The 27,522-nt window shown below is 37.2% G+C and overlaps 1 long non-coding RNA gene across 1 annotated transcript; it reads left to right on the top strand.

Moving 5' to 3' along the window:
- Positions 1–22,942, top strand: LOC117672731 (uncharacterized). Its single transcript, XR_004593336.3, has 4 exons — positions 1–59; positions 1,811–1,888; positions 3,614–3,718; positions 22,514–22,942. It is a non-coding gene; the product is annotated as an uncharacterized LOC117672731 (long non-coding RNA).
- The last annotated feature ends 4,580 nt before the right edge of the window (positions 22,943–27,522 follow it).

Genomic DNA, 27,522 nt, shown 5'->3' with positions numbered 1-27,522 from the left:
AAGGATACAAGGATACTACTCTTAGAGAAGCTAGTTTTATTGTAGGTACCATAAAAGATGTAAGTATCACAAAAACTAACAATTCAAAAATAAAATAAGCATACATACATAGTCCCAAGGTTCAGATCTTATGATTTTTTCCTCCTATTTATGCTTGCTAAAGAATTATGAAGAGAAGAGGGAAGGGCAGTTGACACTTGTGCATCATTATAGTATTGGGACTGTCTGATTTTTGCCCTTTGGATCTGACTATGGCCTTCTACCATTCACATTACCTCTTTCTCTATTGCCTCCTTATATCTCTCTCTTGGCCATGGAAATGCCAGGAACTTTAGACTTCTCACATACTCTCAGGACATGGGGTTCTCTATCTGTGTAGGCTTGTGATTATTTCCTCTCTCCTTCCATCCCAAGAAAATAAAGTGGGACAAGAAATCACAATTTCTTTCCTCCAGAAAGCAAAACTCCAATGCAGGTGCATCCTGTTGAACAAATTTTCCCACTCCGAAAAGTGAGGGAAAAGAGAAAAGGGGAATTTTCATCTCTTCTTGTAATAAGACAGCGAGCATGAATTTTCCATCCCAAGCAGAGCATCAACTACAACTACTCTCAATCCTGAATTCTTATCCACAGCTTTGGGTCAGGGGACTGAAATAGTATTCATCTGGTCCTAAGAACAAAGAACAGGCAAGAGGAATGTTCCATCCTTCTTTTGTTTTCTTCAGTTATTCTTTTCTGTTCAAAGTTTCCCTTTGCAGCTTCAGGAAGGAGGGATCCACATGCTCATTGAAAGTGCAACAACACTCCCCCAAGTCTAGTTCCTTTCTCCTCAGTATTTAAGGAACTGGTAGTTGCAAAAAACAAAAAACAAAACAGAATATTAAAAGTCTATGGAGATTATCAGTCATCCAGGACATGGTCATCCCAAAGGTGCTTTTTCAAGAGGCAAATGGACAGAACTGAAAAAGCTTCTTGGATGACAAGAAAACATCTTCAAAGAAAGACCAGAAAGTTCAGTTGCTTCTTGAAAAAGCACCTTTGGGATCTGTCATACACATTTGAACATCCTGATATTGAACATCATAATATTCTGATATTATGATGTTCAATATCAGGATGTTCAAATGTGTATGACTACCAATTGTAGAAGCTGGGGAACGTGGAGATTTGACAGGTCAGCTAGGACTTCAGATATTTGGCCTGCTGAATTTCAAGGAGAAAGGGAGACATTGTCAGTTTTGGAAGCAGTGAATCAACTGGCCCCACTGAATACATGCAGAAGTGGGCTGCTGCCAATTCAGACTGGTTCGAGCGAACCGGTAGTTCCGACCACCAGCTGGGTCCGCCCACCAACCCCGGTGCTATCCCATCCTATATATCTCACTCTCTGGCTCGCTCACCCTGTCCACACAGCCCAGCTGATTTCCACGCTTCACCTGCTCTACTCACTGTGGCTGCCTGAGAAGGTGTGCTGGAAGCCACATGCAGGAAATCGCTATGTGATTCAAGCTGCGCGCAAGCGCGGAATGCGTGTGAGTGAAGTGAGTGTGCATGCAAGTGAAGTGAGTGCGTGAGTGAGCACTCACATTTTTGATTCTGCACTAGGCGAACCAGTTGTTAAATTACATGAAGCTCACCTCTGAATACATGGACTATGGATCTCAAGCCAATCTGACCCCAATAGTATAGGGAAATGCAAACAGGAAATCAGAAAAAATAGCAAAGGTTGTTGATGGTCATAGAGGGTGAGAAAAGGAATTGTAGTCAGAAATTGGCACAGATCACAGAAATTTTCTGTCTGTGTTTTTAGCTCTCAATGGGGATTTACGGGCTGTCTGGACCTGGAGTGCAGAGGGAAGAATCTATGAAGAGTCCATTAGGATAGTAGGTATGTCTTTTTTCAGTAGCACCCTGAAAAATATTATCCCTTTGGAAATTAAGATGACTGCTAGTCTTTTGTAAGATATTAAAGGTCTGGACCTAGGGCTCCAAGTGTGTGAAGCCTCTCTCCTAGTTTTTAATCAGTGTTGATTTGATATCTTCCTGTACTGCTCTTTATTTTAATTTTTATATTGCTAGTTGTAATTGCCTTTAATTTTAATTTTGTTTGCTGCCCAAATTTACTTGCTGAGATGGACAATTGTATAAAATGATGAAATCAATACATTAAATAAATGCCTAAAAGTACCTTATAAAATCAATCCGGGTGTGAAGAATAACTGGATTAACCAAATGTCTGTGCTTAGCATCATAACCATTCTTAATTTTCAGATGCTCCCATCCAAACTCATTTTTTTAGAATGGGGGAGGGGAACTATCTCATTTCCCAACAAGTTGGTTCTAGGACATTTAGAGCCACAGCTTGGAAAAATGCCTCAATTTTTCAAAATGACAGAAGTAAGCAATTGCTTGAGATAGAAGTTAATAAGGCAATCCTGGGGGAAAAAAATAACTGAATTCAAATGGTGTTTGCATCTGCTAGTCAACAGCAGAGCTTTACTGGCTCTTATGTCGATGGGCTGAGCATTTAAGTCTCTGATGAATAACCATGGGTTAGGAGAAGATATGCTGTTATACTTCCTCAAATCTTCCATTCTGTTGAATTAGTTTGTATCATATTTCAGGAGAAGGGTCCTTTTTAAACTGGCTGACTACGGTTAGTTTGTTTTAGCCCACATCCTTTGCAAATGATAGTCAGCCACATATGCTGACTCAGTGTTTACAATGTTGTAAATGCTGGATCTCATGATTAGCTGTCAAGCAGCACTCAGACTGGCTATGAAGTTTGTGTAATTATCTGTGCCTGAGCTGTTCAGTTGCAGAACAGGGACCAATGTAAAGTGATACAGTGCCTTTGGTCAAATGACCAACCATAAATTCTACCCTGGAGCTATTTATGAAAAAATTGCCCAGACTTAAGGAGATGTATAATTTGCATCGAGTGATGAAAGTCATAAACACTCCAGAATTTCCATCATACTTGTCAGGCAAGGCCTGGGTGAGTAGCTACAGTTGTTGTTGCTATGGCATCATGCACTTGACCAAGAAGCGATGCTGCAGCAGCAGACAAGGGCCTATTCTGGCTCATCTGCTCTGCTAATGGGTTTGCTGCTTGGAATAATTAGTCCATCTGAGCCACTTGGATGCTGGAATACTGTAAAAGATGCTGGTGACTTGGTCCACAGTCAACAAAGCTGCAAGTATGCTGGTTGCTATGGTCTGGGTCTAGGAACCGGACATTATTTTTCTTCTTATAACAGTATGTGTAGAACTCTCTGGTTTTACTGTTGAGCTTCAGCCAGTCTGTTATTCATATACAAAGGCAAGCAGGCATAAATTCAAGATAACACTTTTGACAAGCTACTTTGATTGCAAATACTAAACAAATCATAATTCAAACCATCACCTAAAAGCTTATCCCTCTCTGTTTATCTTCATCACTCATCCACTCATCCTTTCTGGTTGGAGAGGAGTCCTGGAAAGAAATCCAGGATTTCTTTCCAGCCAGGTGAACTTATATTTCTCTGCCTGAAGGGAGTTGACATCTGATGAGTGTTGTTATAATGGACCTAGTTCTCGTGTTCTGATTTTGATTTTATTATCCCCATACCAGGATAACACTCCAAACCATTTCAGACACTATCTCTTCCCCTAAATAAAAACAAATAACCAGTATGAGAATGGAATTTTGGAAATGCAAGAAGACGTGGACATAAAGGTACTTCTGAGCACTATCTTATTTTTATACTATGTACTTTATTGTGAGTTCACCCAATAGCCATCCTCAATGAAAAAGAACCTCTATGCAAATCCCATTTTCTTTATTCTACCTTCTTTTTTGCCTCTCTTCTTCTCAACCTCTGAAAAACAGATGGTTTCAGACTCGAAAACACCATTATTTTTACCTACAGCAGAGTAAGAAATATGCCAGCTTTTGAAATGGGAAACATGGCAGAGAGACAAAGAGAAGTCAAAATAATGCAGATGACTTCTGCAGTACCAAAAGCATTTTAGTGGCACACAATCCAATAAATTGTTCATTTTTCTAACAAGCACTAGGTAAATGGATACCCATGGAAAACATAACATTGGGATTTTTGCTACATCTGAAGAAAAGGGAAGGTATTCTCAATGTGCACAGAGAAAGAAAAAACAGTACAAGACAAATGACAGATAAGGAGTAATAAATTTTGCTAAACTACTTAATGTACTTAATGGTTGAGGTACCTTAAAAAAGATACCTCAGTATGATGTTATGAATTTTCTTCGTTTGGAATTGGTTTCATCAGATGCATGAAATGATATGCTTACTTACATGTGTGTGGATGTTTGCATGTGCAGAAGGAAAAACATGGAAATGTATACATGAGGTGAGAAGAAAACACACTTGTTTGTTTATTCAATCGACAACACTTGTGTTAAAGCTAAGCTGTATGGAGAATGAGGGCCGTCTGCCACATGGCTAATTAATTTAGGAATACTAATATGTTTATGCAGTCATAAAGTATTAAATGACTACAGTACTTATTTTGCATAAAAGAAAAAATGGCCATCAAGCACAGATTGCACCCTTATCTCAAACTACAATAAACACAATGCTATTGCTACCTAAAGAAGAGAACTTAATTTGTTTCTGCTCTTGTGATACTTTACCATCACTCAAATTATTATTATTATTATTTATTATTTTTCATATTTGTATACCGCCCTACTCCCGAAGGACTCAGGGCGGTGAACAGCCATAATAAATACAAATACATATAGAAGTTAAAAACTATTTAGAAACAGATTAAGTAATTTAGGCTCAAAGATTTAAAAACATCAAAATTTATCTAAAGAGGTTTAAAACCCAATTTAAAAGCCAGTTTAAATGCATTAGTCTTCATGTGAATCCTTGATTTAATAAGATCCAACAATCATAGTGGCGGCTTGTGAATGGAAACAGGGAATCAATATTGGAAGCATTCAAATAAAAAGAATATTTGTTTTTTGTTTTTTTTAAAGCATCAAGAGGGCAGGAACCCAGGCAGGTTCCAAGGACATATAGGGGAATCATGAGTATCAAGCCATCTACTCTCTTACCTTCTTGGAGCTTGCGTGTGGTCTTTACGTAACATTCTTCAAATTCCAGTTTGAGGGTCCCTTAAATGAATAGAAGCCATATGAAATAGTGATATCTTTAAAAAATTAAATAATATAGCATTGGTTTTCCCACTTCTTCCATTTCTAAATTCTAAATGTTAATGGGGCTGATAGAGACATCATTCCCCTGTTCTTATTCTTTGCATTTTATAGGGGATGCTTTGCTTTATTAAAGATGCTTCACAAAACAAAGTACAACCCTGGTTTAGTGGTGAAATCCAAATTTTTTTACTAATGGGTCTGTGGGTGTGGCTCGGTGGGTGTGGTGTGGCTTGGTGGGTGTGGCTTGTTGGGCGTGGCAGGGAAAGGATACTGCAAAATCTCCATTCCCACCCCACTCTGGGGCCAGAGGTGGTATTTGCCGCTTCTCCAAGCTACTCAAAATTTCCGCTACCGGTTCTCCAGAACCTGTCAGAACCTGCTAAATTTCACCCCTGTCCTGGTTCCAAAAGCAAAGGGTACATAAATCATTATGTATAAAGGATGAACATAGGATGGCAAAAATGTATAAACTTTTGCTGAAATGTGAAGTGGAAGAAGAACAAGTTAAAGATTGCATTTTAAATGAACTAAGAACTTTGTTATAACATACAGATGGATCCGTGGGAAGGAGTGTACATAAAAGGATAGATATTTGTGTTGTGTTATAAATTAAGAGAGAATTTCATTTTATATGATGTACCATTGGTATATGACACCAGAGAAAATATCTAAGATATATAAAAATACATCTGGTTAATGATGGAAATGAAGGGGCGTTTTACCAGACATGGTGGACTTGTGAAAAAGCAAAAAAAAAAAAAGTTTGAAAACATTTGATGATACAAAGAGTTTTGCAGATTAATACTGAGATGAAACCAAAACTTTTCTTTCTGGGGCTTATGGATACTCAATTTGAAAAGGCTTAAAGAAGATTGATTTTATTAATGGCATAACTGAAGCAAGATTATTATATGCACAAAGATGGAGAAATATTGAAATACCCACAATGGAGGAGTAGATTGTAAAGATTGCAGAATTAGCAGAAATGCCAAAACTGATCTACCTGGTCAGGGATAAAACAATATCTAATTCAGTTAATCATGGTTATAACAGCACAATCTCAAATAAAGGTTCTTAGATGAATCAGATTCAGGCATATTCATTGGGACTTGGAAAGTAAGTATTCCATTCATGGAGTTCACTGTAAAAGAATAAATACCATGGCCATAACTTATTTTCAGTCGTAGGATCATTACATTAAACCTCAATTTAGGACAGCAATTGGGATCAGAATTTCTGTCACTAAAAGGTAAAGCATAACTGAAGGCAGTCCCTGGAGATCCAATTGCCATTTTTAACCAAATCTCATAGTCATTAGGCAACTTCCCTAAGGCAACCTTCTGCCAACTTCTCACAATCAAAGTCAGTGCTGAAATTGGCAGGAAATCCCAGGCTGTTAGGCACGTAGTTACTGATGTTGGGTGGAAGAGGCAGCAAAGGGACATGTGGGGATGTGGAAGCAGGGCAGCAAGGATTGGGGATGATGTGCAAGGGCATGTGCAACATTTGTGGCATGGGTTGGGGAGGAGACACGGAGAGGCATAGCAGGGGTTAGGGAGGGGGCACAAGAGGCACAGCAACGGTCAGGCAAGGTGTACGAGGGTAAGGTGCACAGGATGGGAAAGATATGCATGGGGGTGCAAATGCTGAGGTGGATTGAGATGGGCTGAGAGAAGAAACAAGGGTTAGAAAGATTCCTGTGACTTGTGACTTTTCCTGCCAGCTTCCCCATTAACTTATTGGGAGAACTATCTGGGAAAGCTATAAATAGTAATCATGGAGGGTTGCAATCAGTCGTAAGTGCAAATAGTTTGCCAAGTGCTCAGATTGCAATCATGTGACCACCAGGACACAGGGATGGCCAGAACTCTTGAGGACTGGACATAACCCCTGTTCATTCAGTGCTGTCATAATGTCAAATAGTTGCTTAACAAATGGTCATAGGTCAAGAACTACCTGTACTGTATAGGAGAGAAAATGACAGTTGTCAGCCAGACAAACAGGAATACACAAAGCCAAGTTCTTTCCTAGCTTCCAAAGTAATTGTTTAACACCAGTGGTGAAATCCAAATTTTTTTACTACCAATTCTGTGAGCGTGCCTTGGTGGGCGTGCCTTGGTGAGTGTGGCAGGGGTAGGATTTTGCAAAATCTCCATTTTCACCCCACTCTGGGGCCAACAAGAGGTGGTATTTGCCGGTTCTCCGAACAACTCAAAATTTCTGTTACCGGTTCTCCAGAACCTGTCAGAACCTGCTGGATTTCACCCCTGTTTAACACCCATGATAATTGCTGAATCTTTGATGCACTCTGAGCTTGGTTGTTTTCTTGCAGATGTTTCATTATCAAACTAAGTAACATGATCAGGGCTAGTAGGGAGTGGGGTTGCCCTGAGAGGAATCCCCACTCCTACTAGCACTGCTGACGTACCGACTTTAATAATGAAACATTTGCAAGAAAACAACCAAGCTCAGAAAGCACCAAAGACCCTGGTTCAACCCTGATCTATAAATATTTGCTTCTATCTGTATCCATGATAATTACTTTCTAAGCAACTCCATATAAAACTTAAATGAGCTGTCTTTTACTAACTCAGTCAAGTGCTTCCCTGCCAAAATCCGAACAAACTGGGGGTTTTCTTCATTCTTTCAAAAAAAGAAAATATTCTTTGTTTTTTTATAACAAAAAGTTATAGTGCTGCCACATTATAACAGAACAGATTAATCCTCAAGGTTCCCAAGAAATGAACTTTGTAAAAGGCAGAAGGAGAAGAGTTTTTAACATCCTTGATAAAGAACCTGGGACCAACGCTCTTTGAGGTAGGCAGCAAACCTTTTGCAGACACCTTAAGACTCAGCTCTCCATTTCTCTTTGACACTTGTGCCTATCCGCTCACACTTGATTTTTCCCACCACCTTGCAGGCTGGAAGCCAATTTGCAGCTTTTTAACTACACAAGCTGGGGAATGAGCATTCAATTTGCAAGTCCTTAGATGCAAAAGTAGTAACAGGCTATGTCTGTCTAGGATCAAAAATTCACAGGAATAGTGACTGTGAAAGAAAGAGACATCTGTTATTTGGAAGAAAGACTGCAATAGATCTAGACAAAATATTAAAGTGCAGAAACATATCGATAACAAAAGTATGCATTCTCAGGGCCTAGTTGTAACACAGAGTTGTGAATGGTGGATGTTCAGAAAGGTTGAACAAAGAACATTTGATTCCTTTGCAAATGGTGCTGGAGAAAATTGCTGAGAATATTTTGGACTAGACGAACACCAAATACTTTTATATTGGATGAAGTAAAAGCTGGTTGTTCACTAGGAGAACTAATAATAAAGCTAATATTTAGATATTATGGATACCTAACATGAAAGGAACAGTCCCTGGAGAATTGAAGAAAAGCCTCTTAGAAGACAAGGTGGCTAGAGACTGTTATTGATGTCACGAGTAGGAGCAAACAAGACCCCAAAGAAAAGGTGAAATGAAGTAACTAAAGAACAATGAAACAATTCAAACGAAATGTGTTACTGTCTGAAGGTCTTGCTCCAGAGAGCTTTGGTTTCTCAGGGCCATTGAAAAAATACGGTTGAGAATCATTAATCCAAAACCTGCTCAGCTGTAAAACCCAGATAAAACAGATACATTGGCTTAAGCAGAAAAGGAACAACAGTTAACTATTTGCAAAAAATGCACAGCCATGACTAGCTTGTTATCAACTTTGCTATTGTAGGAAGTCAGCACCCACCCCTTTCCTGGAAGAATGAAATATTTTAGGAAATATTAAAAAGGCAGAATATTATATTCTCCTGGATGAGAAATGGAGAAACATATTTTAAAGACAAAGCAGCTTTCTGCCTCGCCCACACACACCTTTGTTAATGGATCATAATCTGCAACACAATAGCAACAGAAACTAACATAATGGGACCCATCTAGGACAGAAACTCACCACATGGCACCTGGGAAGATTACATCAGCCAGCAAAGCTACCTAAGACCCCCACCTCCTGGAAGTCTGACAACCAATCAGATACTCTTTCGAGGCCCCAGGAAGTTCAAAGCCAGGGAGAGCATAAAAACCCGGAGACTCGCTGTATCTGGCCCTTTTCTATTCAGGAACTCAAGCCATGTGATCCTGTCCACCATTAAACCATCTTTCCAAGCAGTCTCCATGTTTCCAGTGTCTGTTTTCCCCACTTGGAGCAGAACCTAGAAGGATATTTCTTCCTACACTATATATCAAGCATTGTCTTCTACAACATTAAGCAATACCCTATCAAGATATATATGACTGTGTAAAATATCTCAGCTTCAAATGAAACACCAACTTCATTTAGGCAGCCATTTCCTGCAAATGAACTCTAAAACTGCAAAGGATCCAAGCAGCACTTGCCCAGGTATTGTAGGAGTTGAAATAAATATTCAGAACTCATATTTTTTTATGAATTGCCTTGACTGTCATGGGAAAGGGTTCCTGCTACTTTGCTGTTTCAGCAATGCAAAACAACAGTAAATCTACCCTAATTGGGTTGATGGCTGCCTGATACTACAGGGAGAGCTTTCAAGAGACATCTGCAGGAATTTAACATTGTTCTTTGGGCTGTTGAATGTTCAAACAGATAAATCATGACCTTTTTAAAAAAAAAAATCCTGTGAACAAGGTAATTGGTGAAATAACTTCCTTTTCTGTTTCCAGGGACTCCCTCCCCAATATTATGTTCCTCCATCCTTGCCATAAACCTCCTTTCTTTTCTTCCAAAGCTATACATACCTATTCTACTTAATTGAAACAAAACTGCTCAGCTTGATCTCCTGGTTTCAAAGCTCAGATTTAAATAGGGCATTGCTAGAAGCTAACGGCTTTCACTGCTTAGAGCTGATGATGAATAAGCTGCACTATTGTTCATTTTCATTATAAACAGAAAAAGCATACCCAGAATAGGGAAATATTCTATTTCCTAACATCAAACAGTGTGACTCAGAGCTAGATTGCCTAAATGTTTTTCGGAGGAATCAAAGATAAAGCAAGCTTGTTAAGTTACTGATGGGTGAATAAAACATTATTTTCTTGTTTCTAATTATGTAGCAGCAAAAACGTTCTTAAGCATTTTTTAAAAAGTAGCCGTGTTTGGCATTTACTGACCAATTTGCCAATCTTGTTGGAATTCCACTCCCATTATTGGCAACAACTGCCAATAAAAATAAACTGTGGGATGCGTAGTCCAGCAACAGTTGGAGGCAGGTTCTCCAACCTGGAGTAAGGAGTATAGTAGCTCAGCCTTTTATGTAATCTCCAATTAAATACATAAGAGCCTTATAACAACTCATTGATATGAAGTTTAGCATTTCCCCTTTTAAGATTGGTGCACAGTCTGGACTCACAGTTCCTGCACAAGAGCAGGTGGCAAGGTGGCTTTTTCACAGGCACAATTGGTGTGCTTAGTTGAACCCATTCTTGAATCAGAAGGCCCTCTGACAATCACATGCCCCTCACGTCTTGCAAAGGGACTATGTATTGTGATGCATTCTCCATGAAGCTGCCTGTCAGGCTCAAGCCCAGAATCAAGACAAAGAGATCCATTTGAGTCCCATCCTTTATTTGCTTACACTTAATAGAAAGTCTTGCTAAAAAGTCTAACTTTCTAAATTACTAGATAGTTCCTGCAGTGTGGTTACCCTGACTCTCTTTACATGTCCCACATTCAGACAGGGACTGCACAGTCTTTGGATCTAGGTCTCATTTTGGGAAAATTCTGAGTTGGCAAAATCTTTCCCCTTTGTTGCTGCAGATGCACATTTTATCACACTGCCTTGAGAATCACTTGGAAGCTACAACTGCTCCAGAAAGCAGGTGCATAGACAATAATGAGATGACACTGTGAGGCCACAGAACACTCCTGCTCCATGCGTTGCACTGGTTGCCAATTGGCTTCCAGGTGTAATTCAAAGTGCTGGTTACCACCTATAAAGCCCTCCATGGCATAGGATCTAATTATTTAAGGCACCATTTATCCCCAATAATTACTTATCCAGTAAGATTTGGCAGGTTGTGTGTGTGTGCTTTGGCCCTCCTCAGTTATCAAATGATGCCTATTAGGAAATGCACATTCTTTCTCTGTCACAGCACCTGCCCCTTGAGTAGCATTGCCCAGAGATCGATATGGCTCCCACCTTGGTGAAGTTTCAAAAGGCAATGACTAATCTCCCAAACCTCGGACAACTGATAGCTGAGCCCTTTTGAGACTTCTATACCACTTCATTTTCCCCCCATAATATTTATATTGTTGTTGTTATTAATTAATGCATATTTATTTTCTGTTTTTGTTTTGTTATTTTTTCCAATTTTTTATTAGACAAAGCAACCAGAGCTGGTTGGAGCAAAGTGTTCTTTAAATCTATGAAATTATAATCAATAAACAAATACATAAAGACAATGGTTTGGTCCATACATAGTTGTAAACTGTCATTTGGTTTAAATATAGTTTGTTAAGCAAAACACAATTATCTGGAGTTACACATAAAACTAAATATATCATGATTAAAAACCATCATGGTTTATATAATGCAATGGGTTCATATAATACAATGAAATACATCCAAATTTAGTATATTGCAAGTCACATATAATGGTGAATCCAGTCTGCTTCTTGCTGGTTTGCAATGTGGATCTTTTGGTTTATCTATGTTTTTTCTTGCCAAGTTTTGATTTCAAGTTTAGAAGCAAGAGAAGAAAAGCAGAATGATGCAATGGACAAAAAAGTATTAGAGCAATGAAGAATCAGATTCATATTTCAGTGAAAAGCTTTTCCAATTGATCATTCTGCAAATAAAATTCTAAAATTCCCAGCCAATAAGTGTTTCTGATTAGAAATATGGGAATTATACTCCTATCATACATAGAGGATAATAGGTTGGGGAAACTGACCGTAAAGTCTTGTACAAAGCATGCTTTTTATATTACGTACACTTGTTAGAGTCTATCAGAAGGCCACGGATAAGCTGATAGTCTTCACTGTCTGGAATTCTAAAATTAGCAGGATTAAGTGGAAAAGTGTAAGGAATATGAGTAAGGGAGCAAGTAGTCTTGATGCTTCTCTTTGCAAAGAGCCTCCCAGCACAGTTGTGGTCTGCATGTTTGGCATTCCAGTACAATAAGCAAGTGCTCTTCAACAACAACAACAACAACAACAACAACAACAACAACAAAACGAAGTACAGTAATGCAAAGGATTTCTGCAGATTTGCTGGAAGCTACTGACAGCTAAAGCAGACAGAGCTGAGCTGGATGGACACATATTAAATCTGCACACCATAAGGATTCATGGTTTGTTTTAACAAGGGTTTGTTGTATAAGTCGTAGCAATTTAGTTCTGACGTACCATAAATCCATATGCTGTGGTTTACAAATAATCGCTGATCTTCCACATTATGCTAAATCAAAATCCAATAAACCACATTATATCTTAAGACATGCAGAAACCACTAGAAACATTGTGGATGCAGTATGTCTCTGTAGTGCATGGATCAATTGTGCTGGCTGCGAGTTTGTTTTTCATGATTCAAACCAGTTGTGAACTGTCTGTTCTTTCTACCCTCCTCTGACAGCTCCATTCTGCTCTTAGAAAGCATTTCTTAAATAGAACACAATTCCCGAAGAACAAGGAATGAGTCTTTATGAGAAAAAGTATATATGAAAAGATAATGCATGAGTGGAAGCACCAGTATCTTTGTCTGCTAAAATAACTTGATTAAATGCAGATTTTTATCAGAGTAATGCAGGACCTTGTACTTAAACATCTATTATTCTTTTCCTTCACTGATGTGTGTATAATGGGCCTTCTTTTTTTCTCCCAGAAAGGTTACTCTATTCACAGTGAGCTACTGTATGTAGTTGAATACCCTTAATTAGGCAATATGTCTTTTTAACACCCACTATTACCTTTTCCACACTGAGTGGGAATTGCCCATCACAGGAATGTATGAATAACAATCTAAGTTAACTTTTTTAAAAAAGATAGTAAATGCACAAATATACATGAGACTTTCTCTTGCAACTGTTCCAGATTTCCCTTTTCTTTTATTTCTTCCTCCATTATTACTATGAGATATACTTCTCAGACTAAGAATCTATCATTTTGTCTTTAAAACAAAGCTAAACAAAGCAAACATAACACTAAATCAAAGGCCCTTTATGGGTAGGGCATTTACCAATTATTATTTGATTATATGATATCTAGTTGTTGGATGGAGGAGTACGGAATTTTTAGTTAGGTAGCTATTTACAAATCAATATACCACCTCAGTCTGACTTAAGGCTGTTTACAGTACAGTAAGAAATACAATAAAGTAGTTATGCACAAAATAAAAGAAAAAAGAAACTATAAACACATGACAACTGAAATGTACAATCACTCATCAAATCAATAATCCCATAAACATCCCTGGACAACATATAACCCAGCCTAGTCTAGAGCATCCCAATGACTCAGCAGAAGACCAAAGCCTCCTAAGCAACAAAAGGTTAAAAGACGTTCTAAACATAAAGAAAGGAAGCTGTAGTAGAGAAACTTCCACTTCTCTGTTATCGCAGTGAAGCACCATTAATATCCAGGAAACATTACTGGTAATACCAGGATCCAGGCGGCTCACTAGCCAACCCTTTATTTGCAGGACTGTCTGCCCGCAATGGTATCAGACAGAATATTCAAGTTTTCAAAACAAGAGAGATACTAGGGACATACAAAGTGTCTAGCTTGCCTTGAGGAGGTGTGCTTTGGATCTTGCAGTAGCTAAAACTCCAACAAATAACAAATAGGAAAATAAGTATCCATCATAGTCAGATGATGATGGTGATTATATTGGCTCAACTTAAGGAAGTTTTGTAATGATTACTCACTTCTCACAAGGAAAGTATCTCAACATTTCAGAACCACAACCAATACATAATATGAAACTTAATATAAAACAATGATCTCTGTTATTAGAGTGAATGAGTCTGTCTATATATATATGCCTGTTATTAGAGTGGGTCAATCTGTCTATCTATCTGAAATTCATTGGTATTATTAATTTATAAAAATTATAATTGGGTATAAACTACAGCTTTTGACTAGAATGAACGCATAAACAAATTACGTTGTCTAAATCTACTAGTTTGCAGCTTGAAGAATTTGCATGTTCATTTTGAAACAGGAAATCTAATCAGTTTTGCCTAAAACTATTATCTGTGATATATTAAGGGGTTCAGGACAATAGCAAACAAGCTTTAAAACAGTTATTCCAAATTTATCTCACACCATAAAACCTACATCTACAGCCACATTCTTTTTATGGTAAAGTGTAATCATAAAAGCCTATGTACTCCACAATACATTTTTCATTTCAGTATAAAATACTAGTGAGAGAAAAAACAACAACGTAAAACTAATCACAGGATATGCGATCAAGAAGCAGATCATTTCGTGTCAGCACTAGGAAAAGTGCTATGTTTTTTTCTAATGATCATTATTATACCATAAATGGTATAAATGATATAAATGATTCTTTATTTATAAAGGATATGATGGAGCATGTAGTGCTTTACCAAATGAACAAAGCTAGCGAGATATGTAGGTTGGCCTACAGAGAATCCAACATATGATATTTCTCTTTTTGCATAAGTATGGCTTCTCTCCAATGAAACTTCCTATAAAGATCTGAAGAGAGCTATATACTAGTCATATCTGTGAGAAATCAGTTATCCTGTCAGCTCAAGTTCGGGCTTGTCATTTTTGAGATCCCTTTCTCTCTCCCACCACAGAATATGGACAATGAATGTATGAAAAATTCTTACTTAAATTGGGAATAAATGTCTTTGTAGAACAACTCAACCAAGATCTCTTTAGCATTGTTTTCATTTGCAGGTGCTTCTTGTTTCGTGACCGACTCATTTAGCAACTTTTCACAATTATAATAGTGATGAAAAGGTAACTTTTAATCAATCCTCGCATTTTTTTTAACCTTTGCACATCTGTAAAGCAAAGGAAAGCTGAGTTAAGATTATAAGCACAGTCATGGTTTCACTTACTGACTTCTTCTTGCTAAACAAGGACTATCTATATCTGTATTTTTTCCCCTGATAATTTTTATAAGACTAAAACATGGCCAAACCAGGAGTCTCAATACAGGTAAGAGTGAGGGTTGAAAAGTACATTTGGAAAAACCGAAGCCTGGAGAATAATTCATTCAACGTAAGAAAGGTTTTAGTGATACTGATAGTTTTATTAAATGTCCTTAGATTGCCTGAAAATCAGTACCAGGATGATGCAAATATCCAGAAATCCAATATTAAATAACGGCTGGGTTCATACAGCCCGCTAATTCCTAAATGAAGTTTAATAAGCCACTGTTGCTACCCTTATAGCTTGTTCTGCCTAAATAAACTAAGAATTTAGCATGGTCTAGTACACACAGTTTTAATACAATGGCTGGATTTCTACAAATGCTGAACCACATAATTGCCAACCCATTTTAGTTTAGGCTAGTGCTGTGAAAACAGAGACTGTTTTATAAACTCAAAATATAGCTTAATCCTCCATCCCTTTTATTGCAAAGTTCCATAAGCATAGATGCAAAAATATTTCAAATGTTAGGGGGGAGGGAGTGTGTGCTGCAAAGGGTTCCTTTAAGATTCTTGTAATTGGATCTTTCTAGTTGCTGATAAAGTGTTGTACCAAAGATGTTCTGGATTTTACTTGTGTTGCTAAACAAGCACCTTCACAGGACTGAGCCTTAATGTTAGTGATTTGCCCTGAGCATGGCAATAAATTCTCCATTACAATGCAAACACAGGCTCATGAACATAGTGGTGGAAGACTCAAGGACACCTCAGAAGTGCTGCTTTTATTGCTGATGTGAAATATGTTCTTTTTTTAAAAAAAATTGATCAGCTACTGAAGGAATCTAGGAATTTAGCTTAGACGCTTGGCAACTCTAGAGTTTTAAACTTCACCTTTCATGCTCTCATTTTTATATAGAAAGCTTTTTCAGCCTTACAAATTGAGGAGACTGCCATATTTAGATAACGGTATTGTATGATCTCAGATTCTTTGATTGTGGCCCTACAGTCTTTAGCTCTCACATTTCAGGTTGTAAACAAGTTGGAATCTGAAATAATGTTTTACCCTAAATAGAACTGCTCAGATGAAACTCTTTTTATTGTCTCTTTATTCTTGGTGTGCCACATAGCAATAGCACTTAGACTTATATACCATTTCATAGTGCTTTACAGCACTCTCTAAGTGATTTACAGTCAGCATATTGCCCCCAACAATCTTGGGGCTCATTTTACCTACTTCAAAAGGATGGAAAGCTATGTCAACCTTGAACTAGTCAGAATCAAAACTCCTGGCAGTGGGCAGAATTATCCTGCACTACTGCATTTTAACCACTACGCCACCACATCCTAAATGTGCATTGATACTGACCAAACAAAGGACCTTCTATGGCTTTAGAGCAGGGGTTTTCAAACTTTCCAGGCTAAGGAATCTGATAATAAAAATTATACATGGAAACCCTGATCAAGAGAACAATCTCTAGAGATAAAAGGTTGAGTATGTTCAAATAAACATTTTTTTTTCCTTTTTGCTTAGTTTCTCATGGAACTCCATCAATGTTTCCTAAGTATTTGATAGAAAACAGTTTGATAAACCTGTTCTACATATCATCCCACCCACTCACACACCCACCAAATAAAGTATTCTATCTTTCCAACAATGGCACAAATGATGCTAGTGTCAGGGTTCCAACCAATGCCCTAATTAAAATATGAATCTCAAACCGAGGTTCAAAAGAAATCCAGTTATTTATTAGGAGCATCATGTCGGTACATACCAAGTGAAGCCATCTCTGACCTCACTTAATTTGCGCCTTGGCTCTGACCCTGTTTCCCCCTCCCCCCAAGGTGTGTCATCAGTCATATTCTCCAACAAAGCAATTTCGTTGGTTGTAGAAGTCACTCCCTCCGGCCACTGTGGATCTCCGTGGAGATTGTCTTGACATTTGCCAGCTGGAATGTGCTTTGTTTTGACTGAGGTGCAAACTCCTCAGTACAGCTGGGAGGCTCGATTCCCCATCCCCCTGCCTATGGCAACTTGAGAGCAGGTTTGGAAGGCTTTGCAAGTTGACAGCTAGTCATTTTCCCCGCTCCTTTCCCTTCCTCTGTCTAGATTGTATAAAGTGCTATCCAGATCAATCACAGAAGTAGTCTGCTGGCCAGAAATACACATTTGTATATACAAATGGTGCAGTTTTATGCGGAACAACTTGGGGAGCTTCAGCCCCAACTCTTCGATGTGCAGCCCTCGGGCTTTGCTACTCTGCAGCGGAATACTGCACACCTGTATGGATAAACAGCTCACATACAGGACTTATTGATGTTCAACTCAACCATACGATGAGGCTAATTACTGGGTGCATAAAATCTACACCTAGTTACTGGTTACCAGTTCTTAGTCACATACTCCCCCCACACTTACGACGACAAGAAGCTCTCATTCGGGAGTATAGTAAGATCCTGTTAAATTCCTCTCTACCCATTCATGGCTACATTCCTGATCTCTTAAGATGCTGATTAAAGTCAAGAAACCCACCACTCTTCACAGCACTTAAGCTGCTGGCCGATCATCAGAACACCACACAAAAGTGGATGGAAGCGTGGAGTAGCTATTCCCCCCAAGATATTTCTGAGCATATTAATCCTAATAGTATACCTCCAGGATTTAATCTACCCAGACACATATGGGTGACATACAATAGATTTAGAACGACTCATGGGGTGTGTGCCGACTCCTTGTATAAATGGGGAAAGACACCTTCAGCACAATGTGATTGTGGGGGCCCCCGACAGACTATCCAACATATAGTGAGAGGGAATGCTCTAACAGAAGGTATCCAGGAGATTTTAGGGACTTCCTCTGCATAACAACGACAGCTAGTGACTGGATCTCCAAACTCGACATTAAAGTCTGAAATGTTATTTATGTTTTCCTCTTAGGTTTTCTTACTGCTCTTTTTCTAATTGTTTTAAGCTGTAAAAATGAAGTGTTTTAATATTGTGTGTGACCAGCCATACGCTAAATAAATAAATAAATAAATAAATAAATAAATAAATAAATAAATAAATAAATAAATAAATAGGAAGTTATATGTCGGTGTACAAATGCTTAACAATTGCTGACATCAGGGTTAACATTAGCAGGACATATGGTACAGAAACTGCTTTATTTGAGTTTGCAAATCTATATTTCATGTGGATGACTGCTACATCTAGGGCATAAAAGAATGCTTCCTCTCTTGATTTGATCCTATGCAGATATTGAATCTGGCAAAGGTCACCGTGAAACTGCTTTTCCCATTGCACATATCAGTCTTGAAATTTCTGAGCTATATTCCAAGGCTCGACCTATGCTGTCAAATATAATATCATGTTGACTATTGACATCTTGCAAAATTTTAAAGATGTCTAGAGAACCCTGTAGCTTTGCTTTAGTTTGTGGTGGAAATGTAATTGATAGTTTTCAAAATTTTGCCAGCAGTGCAGTCAAAATGAAAAACTGGGAATCCATTGGGATTTCAGAACTCAAGCTTCTGTTAACTTGATTGGTTTTTTTTCCCAGGAGAATCATATCAGTCAGCACCTTGTGGGTATCACTGAAGCAGAAACAAATGGGCATAGATTTCACAACACAAGGGCCCTCTTGTTGCACAAAGTGCCTTCAACATAATTTTGGACTTATAAGTCATATATAGAGTGACTCTCATCTGATACTGTGTACAAAGTAACCATAAAGATATTCTACAATTCTTAACAAAAATTTCATTACTGGAAAAAACTGACATTGCATCATTCAGAATTAAACTGAGGGTGTGGACAGCGTATTAGACATATATACCTTTTTCTTGTACAATTGCATATAGTTGTAGATTCCATAATTATGGTCTTGGCCTTACAGTTTTGATTGAAAATAGTTTTCAAAAGTTTTTCAGATGTTATATATCAAACCAGCTACCAACTTATATGTACAAAAAGCCCAAAAAGGACTCTAGTAGCATTAAGGTAAAAGATTAGGGTTAGGTTAGAGTTTCCCCTGTCCAGTTGTGTTGGACTCTAGGGGATGGTACTTAACTTCATTTCTTAGCCAAGGGTGCTAATGTTGTCTGAAGACATTTCCGTGGTGATGTGTTTATAAGCTGAGGTGCACAGAACGCTGTTACCTTCATACCAAAAGTGGTACCTATTTATCTACTTTCATCTGCATGCTTTCAAACTGCTAGGTGGACAGGAGCTGGGACAAGTAATAGGAGCTCATCGCATCTCACAGCACTTAGTTCTCAAACCCAGGTGTTCAGCTTTTCAACTGACAAGCTCAATATTTTAACTGAGCCATTGCACTCCTTCCATAATAACATTACATAATAGCATTACACTCAGGCATACACTCATATTGCTGTCTGTACATTCATATCAAACCATCCAACTAAGCTGCGCTCCCTTAACAGCAATTACATATGTCAAATTACATTTTTTTTCATTCATTTTTCTTTCAAGAAACATTAGAATAAAAGCTAGAAGCTTAATATATTAGTAGCTTGCCAAACATTTTTAAATAAGTGCATTGCTGTTATATAAAGTTAACCTAAAAGGGTGTTAATTACTACTCGCTGGAATTCTCTTTCTTGGGCTGACAAGAAGTGGTCTCTTTCTTGTTCTTCCTTAGCTTCCTACCAAAGCCTTTTCCTCATTGTTCCTTTTCTTTATTCAGGTGATCCTCTTCACCTAGTTCTTCACCTAGTTGGAACCACCAGAACCTCTTGGAACCAACATATCTGTATCACTGCCTAGAATCCAGTTTGGTTCACCAAACAAGGAATGAGCCCCCTTCCATTCTTCTTCCCAGAAATCTCCAATTCTTTCCTCACCATTGCCAACAAAGCAACAGACTCTCTTTTCCTATAAAAAAAAAAAAAACTCTCTCTGAGAATGTTGGCTATCTCATCTATTGTCAACTTCTGTTATCAGCTACAAAGAACTGACTATATCTTTGCAAACTCGTGTGTCATATCATATTCAGGTAGTCTCTACCATTCTTCATATTCAACACCTTACTGTATATAGCCGTATTTTGCAAGGTTATAAATAAGATAAAATGTCTACCAGATCCATCTGAGCACTTGCTGTGACCTCTAAAGGCCAGGTTAAAAACAGCCAAAATAAGTGGGACATTACTATCTTTGGACATTTCCATCTATATTCTGTGTCTGTATATTTTGGTAGCACCAGAGCTCTGGAATCATGCAGCTCCAGAAATGGGCATTTGAGGCTTCATGAGTCACAAAACCAAGCAGTTCTACCGGTCACTCAGCCATTTCCTTGGTCCCTGGTTACAAAAAAGCAAACGTGCTCAGCAATAGATTTGGTCCAAACTTCCAAGCTCAGATAGCACTAAGAGCTCCAAAATTCAACCCTGAGCCTCACATATTCTTTTCTATTGATGGTTTAGTCTGAAGTTTAAGAACAGAGACAGTCTCATTTGACTTGTATACCAGCTCTGCTTACACATGAAGTCCTTAGTGCTTGCACACACAAAAATTGTTAAGAGACAAAAAGCAGATTTTACCTGCCCTCCTTTGAATTGGATCAGTGGGGTACATTTAAAATAATGAAACAGTTTAAATCAATATTCAGCATTGAGAGTTGCTAAAATGGCCTCCATGTGAAATATCTGAGAATCCAGGGAGGCCTGAGAATTGCTGTTGGCAGCTATCCTGACCTCTTCAACAATGCACTTTTAGTTAACAGTAGTCTGGATGTGTTTTTATGTCCATTTGGTCTGTAGAAAAATATTCTACTACAAACATTCTGTGAATATTGTGCTTTATTGTATTCCTAATCACCTAATTTGTGATTTCAAAAGAATGAGCTGATCCTGGGCAGCTTTTTCTCTTCTCTTTCTCTCTTACTTTCTCTTCCTGCTGCTTTATCAGCTTTTGATTCAATGCTTTTGTACAAATTTTGGCTTCTTAGATTGCTAGATTGAGTTATTGTTTTAAAAATTGTCTTGATTGAATCTCCCTGGTTTTGATTTCTTTCAAAACCATTAGGAATAGCATCCGTTAGGAACAGCGGGATTATTCAATTCCCTAAAGCTTGGAAGAGGTTAAAATAGATGAGTGTCATGCAAAGCACAGAAAGGGAATAAGAAATCATAAACTAAATAAAGACATGAGAAAAGGAAAGGAAATACAGTACAACTAATTTGCCGCAATATAAAAAAACCCTCTCTCTCCATCCCTTTCTCTCATACCAACCATCTTGCTTCCACAAAATTTGAACTCTTTTCACACAGGTCTCCTTTCTAGCATCTCATCAACTTAACATAACTATGATTTGCTATTTCTTCCGCCCTCTCATTCTTCTTTGCAAGTCGATCCTTGGTCATTCATTTCTAAACACCAAATCACAATATATTCCTTTTGTATTTACTGCTTAACTTTTCTTGTTAAGTCCAGGCTTTCTAGTTGATGTCAACTTATCACACATACTTACAGCATGTTAATCCATATCAATAAACAGTATAGGGTTTGAGAAAATATGTAATAAATATAAATAATTTAAACTGAGCACAATCAATCAAACAAACATTTAATTAAACAAAGGTAGTTTTGAATTAGAATATTTGAGATTTTCTTGACAGGGTTATGGGGGAGTGGAAAAATCCCCCCCTTTTTTTTCTTCTTCTATATTTCCCTTCATCCTGCAGAGATTCAATTGCATATATTGGGAACTGAGGGATGGTAGAAATGAGAGACAGCTATAGGTCTCCAAAAATTAGACTTGCAAGATCTGTTCAGCAATTTTTTTATTTCAAGAAACAAACATAAAGGTAGACCAGGTAGTGATCTAGGCAGAGGTTGATTTCAGCAGTTCTGGAGAACTGGTAAATACCACCTCTGACTGGCCCTGCCCCCATCTATTCTCTGACTCCCGAGTCCCAGCTGATTGGGAGGAAATGGGGATTTTGCAGTAACTTTCCCCTGGAGTGGAGTGGGAATGGAGATTTTACAGTATCCTTCCCCTGCCATTCCCACCAAGCCACGCCCACCAAGACATACCCACAGAACCAGTAGTAAAAAAATTGAATCCCACCACTGGATCTAGGCCAACAGAAATGAAGAGGAATGTAAGGATTGACTGCTTTGAGCATAACAAAATTGTAACTGAAATTAAATTTAGGATGTTATTGGAGTGCTGTCTTCTTTTATCTACAAATGTTTTTACTTTCTCCACTCAGGAATATCAGAAGATCCTTCTACCACTCATCTATCTATTACAGTAATATTGACACTGACTAGCAACTGACCTCCAGGATTTCTGAGAATTTCTTTTAGCTCTTCATGGATTGTCTAGAATTAAAACAGAGATCTTCCAGATACAAAACACATGCTGACCCTTGCAGGAAATTTTTGTAGAAACAACAAAAGTTTTCAGTCTGAAGTATAGGACACTGGTCATCAAAGGAACTTTTTAGAGTGCAATAATTTTGTGATCCCAACTATTTCCCAAGATTTTTTCTTTATATGGGAGATCAATAGATTTATAAATTCTTTTTCTTCCCAAGTTTTTTATTTTTTATTTATTTTTTTACAAACATATCAATGTGTGAACAGTATGGCACCTGAGTGTCTTACATTTTAGTACAAATAAAATAATATTTATAATATTTACTACATTTGATAAGCTTATATAATTCTGGTAATAGTATACATATTTATGTTAAGTTATAATCTTTCATTATTTAATTATTCAATATTTCAATATGTTATTTTTATGCCAGTCACCATATTCTGAGTATCATTCCTTTTACTATAAATAAAATATTATTAATCATATTTATTACATTTAGCAAGCCTATATGGTTTTAATAATAATACACATATTTATGTTAAGTTATAATCTTCCATCATTTAATTATTCAATATTTCAATATTATTTTTATGCCAAACACTATATTGTTCAAGTATACTTGATAATACCATCATTCAAAATCTGATTTCCCCTCTTGTTATTATTTCACCTTATTATATAAAAATATGTATTCTATTAAACCCCCTCTCTCTAGTTTGCATCCCTATTCTAACTTTTAATTATGCCACTATTATATTATATTCCCTTTCTATCCATCGCCTCTTGTCCACTTTAAAGCTTTAACTGTTCTTTTCTTATGCCTTCCATATTCCTCTCTTGGATCTTTGTCTCTATCTTGACCAATCATTTTAAACATTTCTCCCTTCTCTGCCCTATTCCATTGTCTAATTTTCAAAATGTCTACTCTTGCCCCTATCTCTCTTCCAAAAAAATCTTCCTGCAACTCCAGGAATTAAGTAAGGGAATTAAAAAACTTCTTTTATTAATTCCCTTACAATACACCTCGGCTTATTTCACCAGTCATTGTTGTTTTTGCAGTTATCTCCTTCTTGTCATCTCGTTTTATTTGTTGGTTTTTCTGTTCTGTTTTTTCACCTACTCTTTCAATTGGCTCCTCCTCTTCCTGGGCATTTTGGTCACTCCTTGTCCTTTGTATCATGTTTTTCAAGTCTCCATCTATGCTCTGCATTTTATTCATAATCTCCTTGTAGCTTCTTGTTAAATTATTCTTAATGTTTTGAAATAATGATTCTGTTTCTCCCCAAATTCCACTTTTTTCTTGCTGATGAAGCATCTAGTTTAGTTTTATTTTGTCCCTCTTTTGTCCAATAATCCAAAAATCATATATTCAAACCTAAAGTCACTTTCTAAAAATTTCAATATTCATGAATCTTTATATTCCAAAGATGATTGACCTGTTCTTCTGGATAGTCCCAAGAATTTTTCCAGAACCTTCATAGGTCCCTCTATAAATTCAGTATTGGGTTGTAGCCTTCAGGGGTCACTTTAATAATAGTTTCTTTCTTATTCTCACGTTTAAATCTCCAATAGCCAGGTACTTCAAGATTTTGGACTGTGTTATGCCTTCCTTTTGTCAGCAGGTGTCAAATTTTAATATTAACCAGTTTAATCTAATTTTAATGGTAACAATCCAAAATATAATGATATTAGTTTTTTAAATAAATAGTTCCTGTGTTTTAAAATACCCATCAAAAATGCCTGTCCAATTTAAAAATCCAATTTTCTGTATTTTTAAAGGGTTTTGCCTTTCTCCCTTTGATTCTTTTTCATTCAATTTTGAAATTATTCTCAAATAATTGCTGTTAAATTGCTGCTTTTAACAATAGCAGTGAGACTCTCTTTTCCTGGATATTCTTTTGGGGTTGAGTTTTAGATAAAAAGGATTCTTGTCACCCAGTTCCAGACACTGTTCACCAACTCTGCTTCAGTACAGTTCTTAGATGTTTCTTGGCTGTCCCAGCTTTGTGGCAGCCATCTTTAGGCTGCCTCTTCTCCTTGCCGTGACATAGAGAGAAAAAAGGCTGGGATTCAGCAGGAGAGTTGCAATCTCTCCTGCGACCTCTCAGGGCATCCCTTCTTTACTTTGCCGCCCCTACAGAGTGGCTTTGGCTCCTCTCAGAGCCCACAAAAAGGGAGAACTCAGCACAGGGAATGCGGAGACACTTTCCCTGCATCTGATATTGCCACGATGTCAGCCGGAAGTATGTAGATTTATAAATTCTGTAACAACTACTTTGACATACTGACTATGGCCAAAAGAAACGAGGCTATGTTTTCATGTACAAGGTCTCCATTCATCTCAGGCTTCTGAAGTAAAGAAGCAGGAATACTAAATGAAGCCTAAGCCATTTTGCTATCAAAACAATAGTACTTCATGGTTCTAGAGAGGAGGAGGAGGAGGAGGAGCAGGGAGAAGAAGGATATAAGGGTGTTATCCATGTACATGTGCACTTGAGTATTGAGCTCAAAATTCTTCATAGCACATACAGTACACTACTTAACAATAGCTGCAAGTCAATGGAGAAAGACCTGTACGTACCATCCTGGTACTCTGGTTAAATGGATCATACTGATATAATAACAGAAGACTCTTGCTTGTAGAATTTGCACACATACAGCTTTGGGCATTTTATTTCATTAAAACAGAAATAATCAGTTAAGCATGGGGCATGACGTCTTCCCTGGTATGTGTGTTCAGTTGACCCAAATCCCAGGGGAAGGGGGAATATAGCACTTTGTGTTCAGTGTAACTCATAGTTAATTTCATAAAAGGACATATTCTTGCCACCTCTGTAGTTAGGATCCAAAGGTGTCAGACAAAGCTTCAAAGCTGTGTGATATTTTGGGAGGTTATTTTCTCACACTTTGGGAATTAATTTGGACCCAAGAGACTATCAGGCTCTCAATGCAGTAGCATTTAGAAAAGGGAGAGCAACTCTCAATCACATTAAAATTGGCCAAAGTACAGTCAGTTACCTTGTGAGTTTTTATCTGCTTTGGATAATGTCAGTCTGATCAACTGCTGTGTGCATTCTGTCATCTTTGCTGCTGGGAGAAAACTTTGGAGAAGTTTGAAATGTAAGGAAGAAGAGAAAAGAAGGAAACCTGCAAATCATGACTGCAAAATTTTGATTTGGGTGAGGATTTGTCATACAGAAGCTTTAGGGAGCGTGTTTAACAATGTGGCAATGAAAGCCAGAAGTTTGGAGCTCTCACTACTGAGATATTTAATCTATCGTGTAATGGTGTTAGGTTGAAGTGTCAAAATTCAATGGTTTTTATAAATTTGGGGGACAAAATACCCCCCATGGATTGGCTTTTACTTCTTAAGACCAAACACAATGGAGAATTAAGTTTATTGATGAAATTACAACATATTTTCTTCTTTTTAAAAAAAAAAGAAAGAAAAGAAAAAAGGCCAAAACATTTCTAGCTACTTTTAGCTACAGAAAAGATAGTTATAATACAGAATGACACACTAGTGTCCATCAGAGGAAAGCAAGAGAGAAATATTATAAATAAATAAAGTGATTAAATCTATCCTGAAATAGTGTTTTCTGAAGCCACTTCTAAGACTGAGGTAAAGGGAGATATTTTATTATTTTGTTTCATTTTAGAATTATTTTGCCTTTCTTCCAGGAACTCACAGTAGCACCACAAAAGGTCCCTGTGAAATAGGTTAGACTTTTGAGGAAGTGACTGGCTCAAAATCACTTCAATTTTCATGTGGTCACTTTGGTTCCAGTCCAACATGCTAACCATGATATAATTTTTTTTCCTGAAATACTGTGCTATACTAACTTGGTAAATTTATCCAGAAATTGGCATAGGTACTCCACATACCAACAGAGAGCCATTTCTTTACTCACTATATTGCCTTCTATTTCAGGTTATGGAATTGTACAGTACTATGTGCCAAATTGCTTAAGATTGGGTTATGTCATGTCCCATTCCAAAGTAGTGCTTTTAATTAACTTCCTGAATGTTCTTGCTAATGAAAATTGACTTGAAAAGAAATATATTCTAAGCACAAGACAGTACCTTGAGTCCAATCTCAGCTCCAGTATTGACCATATCCATTTATTTAGTTGTTTCCAAGTTAAGAAATTTACTCCTATTAAATGCATTAGCAAGCATTTAGGTAACCTATAAATATGTTTTTATTTGGTCAAGATTTTAAACTGTTAATTGGTTTTACGATTAACAGCATTAGCTTTTAATCTTCTGTATCATGTTTTAACTTATGGCAGCAACTTGGTTTTTTGATCAGGAAAGTAAAGGATGCAATGAATAATATTAACAATATTGATAAATATCAATGCGCTTATGTTTTGTTTTAGGCATTTATAAAAAGCTTTAATTGTATTTTTATTAGTCATATATTTTTCATAACTCAGTTTAAAGTCATATCTGAATGTAGTAGGAAGATCTATAAAATTCAATACACATACTTTCTATACATTTTGATATGTGTCCAACATGTCATATAATAATTCAGAGTCTCAGGATATGACTGAGGAAGCTAACTAATGCTTAGCTAACTGTGATTTGTAATTACGATTATAGTATTATGGCATTATTTCTAAATTTATCAAACATTAACTACAATTGTACTATCTTTTTTAGTTTGAAAGCCTCCAGAAATTTGAGCTTTAAGTAAGCTTTAAATATCCAAATAAATCAGCAAAATAAACCATTGTTTATTAGACATGCAGTACTGTTTGCAATTCTTGTGAGATTATCATCAATAATTTCAACATTTCACACAGTTTCATTCAGAACAGTTTTATGGAAGAAGTTGCTAGTCCCTACAACTGGGTTGTAGAGACTGTTCAGTTTTTCCTGAATTTCAAA

Source organism: Pantherophis guttatus, chromosome 3 (assembly GCF_059756535.1).
Source record: "Pantherophis guttatus breed Tessera chromosome 3, ASM5975653v1, whole genome shotgun sequence".
Lineage (NCBI taxonomy): Eukaryota > Metazoa > Chordata > Lepidosauria > Squamata > Colubridae > Pantherophis > Pantherophis guttatus.
Note: the sequence above shows the minus strand (reverse complement) of the source record. Positions and strands in the feature narration are given on the sequence as shown.